We start from the raw sequence: 11,431 nt of genomic DNA, 5'->3' as shown, positions 1-11,431 counted from the left end.
CTAACTGCTTGTCATTTCCTCCTTGACTTCCCTTCTGTTCTGACTAAATAAAACTCACTGATCTGCATTGGTTCCCAGGATGACTCTCCACTGATTTTATAATTCTCAGATTTGTTTTCAAATCCATCCATGGTCTTACACCCCATGAATCCACCACTGCTTCCAGCACATTCCTCTGTGCTCTTCCCACTCCTCTACTTCTGCTCTCTGTATTCGAACGCTCCTTACCCCCCCCCCCCCCCCCCACTGCCAAATATGGATTTTACACTGAATGAGAGAGTCTGAAGCAGTGTTGCATTTCACTAAACACTACAGGCTACTTTTCTTGGCGTTAATATGGAGCTCTACTCCATCACCATGTTATCTAAAAAAAATTATATCAATTCATTCTCATGACTATGATGTAGATTCCTGCAAAATACTTGACTATTTTCTGTGTGCTGGCAAGCCCAGTATCTTTCTCTGTCCCCTGTTTCACTTTGATTGTGACATGGCACATTTTACTGCTCATTTATTCACTTATAACTGTCGTTTGTTTGAGGTCTGTATTTCTGGTTTTGTGTGTGGTGGGGAAGTGACAGCCTGATGTGGAATTGCAGAGGGTTATGAAGTTGAAAGTGTGTGGTGTACCTTGAAGAGAGGTAGAATGTTGTTCTACACTGACAGCTTACGAGGGCAGTGTCAGAGTTTACTGGAAAATTGAAAATATATAACATTTGGCTGTGAAATAGGTCCCTGAGTTGGTTGCCATTTTGACGACAATTCAACTTTAACCATCGAGATTCAATTACGTCTCTGTAAACTAAAAGCAAATCGATTTTGAATTTATTATTCTGCCAACATCGAACCAATGAGATAATCTGATTTTGGGGTATAAGAATGGTAGGCATTTTGATCGTCAGACAGAGTTACTGCCATCAAGGGAGAACTACAGGAGGAAAAGAAAAGCCAAAAACAAAAAGACAGATTGCGAAATTAAGGGAAATGACTCTGGCAATTTGTGCAGCTAACACAAAACAAATGTTGGCATGAAAGTTGCTGGGTTGCGCTATTGGATCTCATCATCACCATGATCACATGTGCCCCACACGCTGACATTGATAACTCGTCCGAATCTCGTTTCGTCTGCTGCTGAAACTCTCATTTTTCCCCGTTTGATATCATTAGAGGGGACTTTAAATGAAAAGGCTGGCGATTTTGCTCCATTGAAAAATTGCAGTTCTGAGGAACGATGTTTTAAATGAATATTAAACGCGACTGTAAAAATTCAGCGAAGGAACAAAAAATGCAGTGAAAGTGCTGGAAGAATGCCACAGAGACCAGAACAACTTAGCAGTATAGTGGAGCTAATGACAGTTAATTTCTCAATAATGATCAAATAAAAGGGTAGAAATAACAGTGGATTTTCACAACTCCAATGTAGTGTGTCATTGTAATGCGAAATGATTTTTGAAGTGATTTCAAGAGCACTGTTTTCATCAGTCATGGCAAGACCAACAAGAGGAGCACAATAGAAGGAATGGCGTCGGGAGAGCATCATGGTAGTAGAGATCACAAACCAGTCAGCTTAAAATCAGACTGAAAGCCACCGAGCACAAGAATTAGACTAGTATGGTTGACCTGGTGTGTATTTATTTTACCATGGCTGGTTAAAAGCTGAAAATGTGTTGCTGGTAAAGGGCAGCAGGTCAGGCAGAATTCAAGGAGCAGGGGAATCGACGTTTCTTGGATGCTGCCTGATCTCCAGCATCTGCAGTCCTCACTTTCTCCTCGAAAAGGGTTTAAAAGATCAACGTCAGTGGCATTAATGGAAACGTAGACAGTGAGGTGCCATACTGGAAGTCAAGACAAATTGGTAGCAGGTCATCTCTGGTCCATGACAGTAAAGACTCCAACATGATGATTGATTTCACAACCACCGGGATTGAAATGGATCGAGTGGTTTCATGTTCCCGATGATGGGATTGGACACGTTTACCCATCAAGAGTGACAGCGGCAGCACAGATAGAATGGTGTCAGTGTGCGCGTTAGATTATGGAATGGCTCTGTGAAATGGAAAGAGCGATGTAAAGGAGGGTTAGTGACCATGGAAGTGAGGCAAATCTCTGAAAATGCGTGGGCGTGAATTCTTATTTATGAAATGGAGAATTGTGATATTCCACAGAAGTAACCAATGTTGTGGAATATCATATAATCTCGTGTTCCCAGAGCTAAACTAAGAGAGACTGAGTGGCGCAGCAGCGAAGATCAAACTGGAAATGGTCATGAGGATGAGCCCGCTGTGACGGTGTAAAGGTGCAAAAAATGCCGGGGCTGGGACTCCACAATCACCTGTAGGAACTTCTGTTGACATGGAGCAAGGAGCATTGTGATATCAGATTGGGACCTCCAACTTATATGGAGCAGCTTCTGTTGGCATAAACCAGGGGGCATTGTGGCAGCAGACTGGAAGTTCCAACCTCCCCTGGAGCAGATTGTATTGATAAGTAGCACGGAGCAATGAGACATCAAGTTGGGAGAAAGTGTACTCAGTTATTTTAATCTGAATTGAATTAGTATTTAGCAGGAACCGTGTTTGTAAATTCAGTCAATACCTGTCCCAAGGAAATCTCCCAAAAATAAGGGAAAATGTGGGAAAGATACAGCTCGTGGAGGAGAATCTGTGCAGAAAGAAATGCAGGCAATATTTTCTTTTTCTGACTTTTGTCATAAGACTGACTGCGTATTTGTTTAAATTGCAGCAAGCGATTTTCAGCTCGTGTCATGATATTACATTTCCTGAAAACGCACGCACGTCATTCCAGCAAACTAAACTTCAAATAATTAACGGTATATAATTAGCTCAAAGGGGGAGGACCGAGTTTGGTGCTGGAGGGTTGTTTTTCAGACTGGAGTCCCGTGACCAGTGGAGTGCTACAAGGATCGGTGCTGGGTCCTCTACTTTTTGTCATTTATTTGGAGGTGTAGTGGACAGCAAAGTGAGTTACCACAGATTAGAACAGGATCTTGAACAGTTCGGCCAATCGGCTGAGAAGTGGCAGATGGAGTTTAAATCAGATAAATGTGAGGTGCTGCATTTTGGGAAAGCAAATCATAACGGGACTTCAACACTTAATGGTAATGTCCGAGGGAGTGTTACTGAACAAAGAGCCCTTGGAGTGCAGGTTCATAGGATTCTGATATTTGAAATTTAACTTGAAAGTGGAGTCGCAGGTAGATAGGATAGTGAAGAAGGCTTTTAGCACGCTTTCCTTTATTGGTCAGAGTATTGAATACATGAGTTGGGTGGTAATGTTGCGGCAGTACAAGACATTGGTTAGGCCACTGTTGGAATATTGCGTGCTTATCTGGTCTCCTTCCCATCGGAAAGAAGTTACGAAATTTGAAAGGGTTCAGAAAACAAATAGGATTTTGCCTGGGTTGGAGGATTTGCAATATAGGGAGAGGCTTAACAGGCTGGGGCTGTTTTCCCTGGAGCGTCGGAGGCTGAGGGGTGACTTATTAGAGGTTTTCAAAATTATGTGGGTCAAAGATAGGATAAATAGAAAAAAAGCTTTTCCCTGGGGTCTGTGAGTCCAAAATTAGAGTGCATAGTTTTAGGGTGAAAGTGGAAAGATATATATGAGACCGACGGGGCAACTTTATCACACAGAGAGTGATAAGTGTATGGAATGTGCTGCCAAAGGAAGTGGTGGAGGCTGGTACAATTGCAATATTTAAGAGGCATTTGGATGGATATACGAATAGAAAGGGTTTGGAGGGATATGGACGGGGTGATGGCAGATGGGACTAGATTGGGTTGGGATATCTGGTCAAAATGGACGAGTAGGACCAAAGGGTCTGTTTCCATGCTGTACATCTCTCTGACTCTATGACTGTATTTGATGTTGCCATTATGCTCGAGTTTATCTTGATTTATGGAGGAAAAGCAGGGAACTAATGTTTAAATTTACAGAATCACCGATGATCCCATTCAATGGCTGAACAGACAAGAGGCTGAATGGAAACTTCATCATGACAGATATTTTTTCATTATGAATCGCGCTGAAACACGAAGTGGGGAGGATTGGACTGAAGCAGAGGTGTTGATTTTCTTGCCTGGTTAAATTTTTGAATATGACAGCTATTTCTCCTGTCCACGTTAACATCACAACTCTGAAGCATGAAAGCGTGAAGAACACGTGGGACAAGTGGTGCAAAGTCTAACTTGCCTGACTCCAGATCTGAACATTGTAAGTTTCACTCCACTCGAGCTCGAGGTTAATGCAGGTATTTATTACACTTACAACCTAATGTTCCTCATTGTTATGAAGCCGAGATGAAGTTTGAGCTCCTGATATGCAGACACGAGAATCTCTTTCAGTACACGTCCCGGAGAACATCACAGTCAATGTCGCCGCGTCATCACCAAATAGTCCCACACACTGCGAATCGGCACTTTTCAATTTCACAGAGCCATCGACCCAATCGCTGCGGCTCCTCGAAATGGCAAGGAAACAAAATAAATATCTCAGTCTCATGTTGGTTCATGGAGTGCCGAAGCACCTTCTCCTTCTTTAAGAGGCTGGAACATTGACTCTGATGTTCGTGGAGACATTGATTGATTCGAAGCATTGAAAGGAATCCTATCACAGATGCCCAGCTGTTGATGCTGAGCAAAACAGCCCTTACGGGGAATTGAACCCGGGCCGCAGTGGTAAAAGTGCCAATTCAGAACCAGGACACGACCAGGGACGAGTACAGCGGTCAGACGCACGTAGAGTGACAGCTCTCAAATGTGTTGGACGCGTTCTTTGCAGAAACAACCGCTTCACTATTCTCATTCCATTTTCCATCTCTTTGCCTTGTATGACTTAGCATGATAAATACAGACTGAATACCTCAGAAGGTTGTGTGGATTTCATCATGATGAGTTGCAGATTTATCCACCACCACTGGTGGATAAAGTTTTTACTGCTTATATACTGAAAACTTTCTGTATCTTACGTTTAGTCTGCGCCACATGGCGCTTGACCGAGAGATACCATTTCGTTCAGGCTAATATGCCTTCATCTCTCATTGTTTCGCACATTTCAATCATGTTTCCTCACAATCTCCTCTTCTCCATTGAAATTAGATCAGAGAAACTGATCGTTTCCAAAAAAAAGCACCCTTTGCTGAATACTGCATTGTGTCCTTTTTTCTGAGCATGATGTTCTAGTGATCTCCGGTACATGTCAGTAAAAATTGCTACATGAGCACTGATCTCACAACAGCAGTATGTAAATGGATCGATTGGTTTTAAGGTCCTAATTGTGGGATTGGGTCACGTTCGCCCAACAACATTGACTGCAGCTGCACAGCCTGAACAATGTCAATGCGAGTGTTTGATTGCCAAATGCCTCAGGGAAATTGGAGGAACGACCTAAAGCAGGGTTACTGATCGTGGGATGGGGAGAAATCTCCCAGAATTGTTGGGTATGAATCCTGAGACATAGACAGCAGAGATGTGAAAGGGCGAGGGTTTGAAGGAGCAAAATCATCACCTCGACGAATATTTTCATGTCAAAAAAGATTGATTCGCTCCTGCTTTTGTTAAGCATGTCTTACTCCGCATAAAACGGTAACAAGTGACAATACTGGAAGTCAAATTGGAGATGATCATTCTGCTGCCACTACGCCAAGTGCTAACATTGCACAATACCGGCACCACATGGAATAGCATGATGCAAAAAGCAGCAAAGATAGTGGCAGAGGATATGTTAGGAACAGGACTACATGAACAGTAGTAATACTTGACAAACAGTGACTAAGACATGCAAAATCATGGTGGGCTGAATGGTTAACTTTAGTATCTCCAGAGCCGATGGATATTTCATCACTTAGTTTATTGAAGGCGAAGATTGATATAGTTCTCCAGAAAATGAAAGCGTCAGGGAATAGTGCAGGGAATTGCTGGAACGTATTTCTGCAAAAGAAATGTAGTTTTCCTTCGGTTTCTTAACCAATTGCGTCATGCAAGCAAATGTCCACTGCTGTGGAATATCATATAGTGCGAGGTTTCAAGCCTGGAATACGAAAAACTGTATGGTGCAACAGCGAAGATCAAACTGGAAATGGGGATGGGGATGAGTCAGCAGATATGGGTTCAGTCATGAAATCAGTGAGTGTGAAGTATTTCGTTGAAAGTATAGAGTGAATTGAAATGCCGGGGACTGGGAGTTCCAACATCGCGTGGAGCAGATTCTATTGACGTGTTATACGTCGCATCAGCCTGGGAGCTCCAACGTGAACTGCAGCAGCCTCCATTGACACGAAGCTGGGAGCACTGGGACATCAAGCCGGTAGTTCCAACTTTACCTGGAGCAGCTTCTTTTGACATCTGCACAGAGAGAAACGGAGGTAATGTTTTCGCTCTCTAACCTTTCTCATATGGCTAACTCTGCTCTGGCTGGAATGGTTTTTTTTGTTCATTTCATTTTATCGAATTTCTTGTAAACTCGCACAGATCGTTAAAGTACTTTCAAACTTCGAAAATTAGCTTGAATGCGATGTTGTGATTAGGCATTAGTTTATCAAAAGTGATGGAGCAAAATCAGTGAAGTGAATTTGAAATTCATCAGATGAGCGGAGATACCATTGAATGGCTGAGTAGACACAAAGTGAATGGAAGTTTCATGAGGCTGAATGTCATTTCGTTGCAAAACCTCCCACTGCGCAATGAGTGGATGATTGGAATGAAGCAGTAACAGTGGTTATCTTTCCTGGTTATTCAACTTGTGAACATGAGTACGATTGGTCATGTCGTGTTTAGATCACAACTCTGGAGAATACCAACCTCAAGCACGCGCAAGCGCAGTGTCACAGTGGATAATACGCTTGGTTACGGTCCAAAAATTGTAGTTAAGATTTCGACTTGGTTCAAGAGCAAGACTGGCAGGCTTCAAATTCACATACAAGCTAACTTACCGCACAATGTAACACATACATCGGGCTAGTGGCACAATGGATAACGTGCAGAACTACAGATCTGCTGAGTGGAGTTTCGATTCCAACCTGGCTTGCGGGCAGCGCTGACTTTATTGCACTAATAACTGACTGTTCTGAAGCCCAATTGAGTTTTGCACCTTGAACTGCAGGGTCAAGGGCCCTTTCATTAAATGTCCCTGCTAACGTCAGAGTCAATATCCCAGAGTCATCACTGGGAGGGGAAGCTGAATTCGTCACTCACGCTGCCCTTTACACCTGTCAACCTTCCGAGGTTCACTGTGGCACCTGTGATTGGGAAGGAAACAAGACACAGAGCCAAGTCTCAGCTTTGACAATTTTGGGAAAATCGTTAGGAATCAGAATCAGAGGAGAATGGAGAGTGAACTGTTTGAATGAGCAGAGACTGCCGAGGCACCGTCCCCCTTCTTTAAGAGACTGGGATGTCGTCTCTCATTTCTCGATGTCATTAATTGATCCGAGGTACTAAGAACACTACACTTGCAGGTGGTCTGCTTTTGCTGATGTTGTTGTCAGAATCGAAACAAACCCCAACTCCCGGACTGAGAATCAAAGCCGGGTCACAGCGAAGGATGCAAAAAAAAAAAATGGAACTGCTCGCCACCACGGACAGCTACACGAATACCACGTATATGTAGAATGACAGCCCTCAAGGTCGTTGTACATGGTTTCGTTAGATGCAATCGCTTAACTATCTTTATTCATTTTCATCACTTACCCTTGTTTGCAAACACAACTCAAGTTCAGATCCGTGTATTTCTGAAGGTGATGTGGGTTCGCCTCTGTGCATCTCTTCATAGAGTGAATCCAGATTCAACCATATACTTGCTGATGAGATTTTTCTGCATATCTCCCCAACCCTTTCCACCTCTGAACTTCAGTTTATGCCCCTATTGATCGGTCAAGAGGAAACGTTTCTTTTAGCTTGCATTGTCCATGTCGCTCATTACTTAGTGCATATGAAACAAGTATCGTCACAGTTTCCTCTGCCTTAAGAAAACAACCCCAGTCAAAACAATCTGTTTTCATAACCTAACCTTTTCAACTTGGTCAATTTCTGCACGGTTTCCAGTGCGATCACATGACTACTGTAATGTGAGATGCAGAACTGACCATAAGACCATAAGACATAGGAGTGGAAGTAAGGCCATTCGGCCCATCGAGTCCACTCCGCCATTCAATCATGGCTGATGCGCATTTCAGCTCCACTTACCAGCGTTCTCCCCGTAGCCCTTAATTCCTCGCGACAACAAGAATCTATCAATCTCGGCCTTGAAGACATTTAGCCTCCCGGCTTCCACTGCACTCCGTGGCAATGAATTCCACAGGCCCACCACTCTCTGGCTGAAGAAATGTCTCCGCATTTCTGTTCTGAAATGACCCCCTCTAATTCTAAGGCTGTGTCCACGGGTCCTAGTCTCCTCGTTTAACTGAAACAATTTCCTAGCATCCACCTTTTCCAAGCCATGTATTATTTTGTACGTCTCTATTAAGTCTCCCCTTAATCTTCTAAACTCCAACGAATACAATCCCAGTATCCTCAGCCGTTCCTCATATGTTAGACCTAACTGCATATCTCCCCAACCCTTTCCAGCTCTTAACTTCACTTTATGCCCCTATTGATCCGGGCATAAACTGCAAGCAACTGCACGCAATATTTCGGGGGAACCGAATGAACAAATGAAATAAACGACTGGAGAAAGCCACAGAAACCTGTCGTTTCCAATAAAACATCTTTTGCTCAATCCTGCGCTGTGCACTTATCCTGAGCCCGATGCTCCAGTAATCTCTTGTCCGTGTCAGTAAAAGCTGCTCCACGAGGATTAATTACAGAACAGGTGCATCTAAATGGATTGAATTGCTTGAAGATGTAGACCATGGGATTGAGCACTTTCACCCAAAACAGTGACTGCAGCAGTACAGAATGAACAGTGCAAATGTGAGTATTATATTGCGCAGTACCTCAGTGAAATGGGAGGGTGGACGTTTAGGCAAGTTAGTTCTTGTGGGAGGGAGAGGTTACTCCGATAAAGGGTGGTTATGATATGTGAAACGCAAAGATGTGAGACAGCGGGTGTTTGAAGAAGGAAACTGATCACCACGAAGAGTATTTTTATGTAAAAAATAGATTGATTTTCCCAGCGTTTGCTAAGCACATATTACATGGAGTAAAACGGGAAAAATGCCGATTGCTGTGACAGTGATTCGAGCAGAACTTGCTGTGTTTACAATGCCAAGGAAGAACCATTTCATGATACTGGTGCCACATGGAAAATCACGATGCAAAAAGCAATAAGGATCATGGCAGAGATTATGCCAGGAACAAAACCACTCGCACAAAGGAATACTTGTGAAACAGTGACTGAGATGTGGGAACTCAGATTCGGTTGAATCTTTCACTTCTGTGCCCCGAGACACTGTAGTGATTGCAACACTGAGGTTGTCGGATATTACGTTTGCGAGATATCTACAAAACTTCAAATGATCGCAAAGGTCGTTACTGTAATCGAGACCTCAGAAAATTAACTGGTATATCCGATGTGGTGATTAGGCTCACGTTCACGTCAGTTATGCTGAAGAAGTGGATACGAAATTCATCAGATCAGCAGTGATAACATTGAATGACTGACCAGTCAGAGTGTGAATGGAAGCTTCATGAGGACATATGTGTTTTCTTTTTGAAAATTCGCTGCTTTGAAAGGTGATGAAGATTGCACTGAAGCAGTGACGGTAATTATCTTTATCGCTTGTTCAATTGGTGAACATGACTGCTATTAACGATGTCCGTGTTAACATCATGGCTCTTTAGGCTGCGCATCAGGCCAGTGGCGTAATGGATAACGCGCCTGACTACGGATCAGGAGATTATAGGTTCGAATCCTACCTGGCCTGGTGACAGCGCAGACTTCTAATACGCATAAAAACTGATTTTTCTGAAGTCGAAATACGGTTGGAGTTCCTAATCTGCAGGAAAGAGAATGCCTTCATTAAATGTACCCGAGAACATGAAAGTCAATGTTCCAGCGTCATCACAGGAGGGAAGCCAAATAATCGCACACGATACTCATGAGCATCTTTCCATTTCATAAAGCCACTGATCGAATAACTGTTGCTCACGGTAATGCTCGGCTTTGAGCATTTTTCGAAACTCTTTGGTCAGTGGAATCAGAGAAGAGTGAAGGGTTAACTGTCCAACTGATCTTTATAGAGCGTGAGTTCCAGACTCTACCACTCGCTGACTGATAAAGTTTTCCTATAAGTCTATTCAAAGCTTTCTGCATCTTATCTGAAATCTACAAACCCTGGTGATCGATCAAGAGCAAATATTACCTTCAATCTTTAATTCCATGCTCCTCATTATTTCGTACATGTCAAGTGGGTGGCACGGTGGCACAATGCCTGAGATCCGGGTTCAATTCCCGCCTCAGGCGACTGACTGTGTGGAGTTTGCACATTCTCCCCGTGTCTCCGTGGGTTTCCTCCGGGTGCTCCGGTTTTCTCCCACAGTCCAAAGATACGCAGGTCAGGTGAATTGGCCAAGCTAAATTGCCTGTAGCGTAAGGTAAGGGGTAAATGTCGGGGTATGGGTGGGTTGCGCTTTGGCGGGTCGGTGTGGACTTGTTGGGCCAAAGGGCCTGTTTCCACACTTGAATGTAATCTAATCTAAGAAAAAATGTGTTTCCGCACAATTAACTTGCTCTGAGAAAAAACAAACTCGTTTTGCCTCGGCCACACCACTCAAAACATTCTTATGCTGGCAATGCAGAGCGTAACGTCGTTATTTGTTTTGGTGAATATATAGTAAAATTTACTCGGAATATTTTAGTTAGTTTGACTTCCAGTTTTTAAAACAGAGAGAAAATTATTCACAATATTAAGGGATGAAACACAGTGAATGGAACATAGAATATCCACAGAACTCAGCTATCCAAAATAAACTTAATTATGCTTTTCCAAAGGTATGCAACATTCCTGATAATTATACCCCGTAAACACAGAGTAAAGATGAAACAAGTTGACAGGTCGAAATTAGAGGGGCAGAAGAAGAGAGACAGGCACATCACTTGCATCGATGGGCACCTTGAAAGCTTTCTTGTGATTAGTTGTGGATGATACTTTGGCAATAGGTAACAATGTATTTAGGCTGTCAAATACATTTTGAAAGTCTTGTGCTCACTGAAATTTCTTGCCTGTTTTTAACAATTCGGTGACTGGAGCAGTCCCACTGATAACATTCAGCACAAACGTTCAGTAAAAGCCACTCAATCCGGGGAACGGTCATACTGCTCCTTTCGTCAACAATGTGTAAATGTCCCCTGTAACTTTCGATTTCGATTTCGTGGGGCTATTTGTCCGTGTTCAACGACATATCCCAGGAAGGTGACGTTGGCTTTGGCAGATTTAGTTTTAGTTAGGTTTACAAACCAGTTTGACTTCCGAATT

At 43.1% G+C, this 11,431-nt stretch overlaps 1 non-coding gene across 1 annotated transcript; it reads left to right on the top strand.

Annotated features, from left to right (window-relative positions):
- The first annotated feature begins 9,807 nt into the window (after nt 1-9,807).
- On the top strand, nt 9,808-9,880 carry trnar-acg (transfer RNA arginine (anticodon ACG)). The gene has a single exon. It is a non-coding gene; the product is annotated as a tRNA-Arg (tRNA).
- The last annotated feature ends 1,551 nt before the right edge of the window (nt 9,881-11,431 follow it).

This window comes from Chiloscyllium plagiosum, unplaced genomic scaffold, assembly GCF_037043375.1.
Source record: "Chiloscyllium plagiosum isolate Xiang-an unplaced genomic scaffold, Cpla_swu_hap1 HiC_scaffold_18, whole genome shotgun sequence".
Lineage (NCBI taxonomy): Eukaryota > Metazoa > Chordata > Chondrichthyes > Orectolobiformes > Hemiscylliidae > Chiloscyllium > Chiloscyllium plagiosum.
This window is presented reverse-complemented; position numbering and strand designations above follow the sequence as displayed.